This window comes from Pelophylax lessonae (assembly GCF_965119305.1).
Source record: "Pelophylax lessonae genome assembly, chromosome: 4".
NCBI lineage: Eukaryota > Metazoa > Chordata > Amphibia > Anura > Ranidae > Pelophylax > Pelophylax lessonae.
The window spans coordinates 234,077,268-234,078,235 of record NC_138771.1 but is presented as its reverse complement, the minus strand read 5'-3'; the positions used below and the strand labels follow the sequence as shown (position 1 = coordinate 234,078,235).

Sequence of the window (968 nt, the reverse complement as noted above, 5' to 3'; positions counted from 1 at the left end):
TCCCTTGGCCCCATTTTCATTCCTTTTCTCTGTAATTAAAGCCAAACTGGAAAACACAACCTGCATTTAATACCTAATATGTATCACACCAGAAGGATCTATTGGTCAGTGTAAATCAAAAGGGTTGTAAATTGTAAATACACCAAACGCATTGCAACGTCCATCAATCATGTGTTTACAGTTTCTGAATGCAATAATTACGAAAAAGAAAAATCAATATCCACACTCTCACTAGTTCACTCCAGATGACTAAAAAAAATAAGGTTAGTTGCCGAACTGGAAAAATGTAAAATTTTATTCCAGAAAAAAATTAACAAGCTACACAGGAAAAGTTTGGCAAATGCAACTTTATATTTCAATTCCACACACATCTGTATCTTAAAGAATGAAAGACTCACAGACTATAATGTAATTCTAGAATGCTAAAAATTATGTTTTTACAAGAAGAAAAAGGAAAGAAAGGAAATAATTTAAACAACCAATACACCAAAAAATGTGCAGAGAGTATAAAGAAGACTGTGCCTCCAGTAGAATAAATGCTCCCCAAACTGTGCAAAATATCATACCAAGGCTTCAGTCTCTTCAAGACAGCTCAATTAAAATATAAACATACTCCACTGCCTGTGTCTCTTAAGGTGAAGCAGAACGGGCAGCACATCTGGATCTGGCAAGCTGATCTCAGCTAGGTGATGTGCATACTGATTTAGGGAACAATAGGAGTTCAAAGAAAGAGGGGCTTGCATCGGTTCTTTCATGCACGCCCATATGACTGACTCGACTTACCAATTGAATTGGTTTTCAAAATTAAACAAAATGGAAGATACTAGATAACCCTTTAAGGCAACATGTATTTATTCAGTATTAATATGAGTGCTCCATAAGTAGATCTGTTCATACTGGAAATCAGATAGTACGTTGCCAAACAGATCGACAGCTAGGTTTTCTTTTTTTTCTTTTTTTTTTTTTTT

General features: G+C 34.8%; 1 protein-coding gene across 1 annotated transcript in view; it reads right to left on the bottom strand.

Annotated features, from left to right (window-relative positions):
- Positions 1-314: 314 nt before the first annotated feature.
- GPR85 (G protein-coupled receptor 85) overlaps positions 315-968 on the bottom strand; it is a 5,234-nt gene continuing 4,580 nt past the window's right edge. Inside the window, exon 2 of the mRNA XM_082252677.1 lies at positions 315-968. This exon is cut by the window's right edge and continues 2,073 nt beyond it. The gene's annotated coding sequence lies outside the window, so the exon portion shown is untranslated.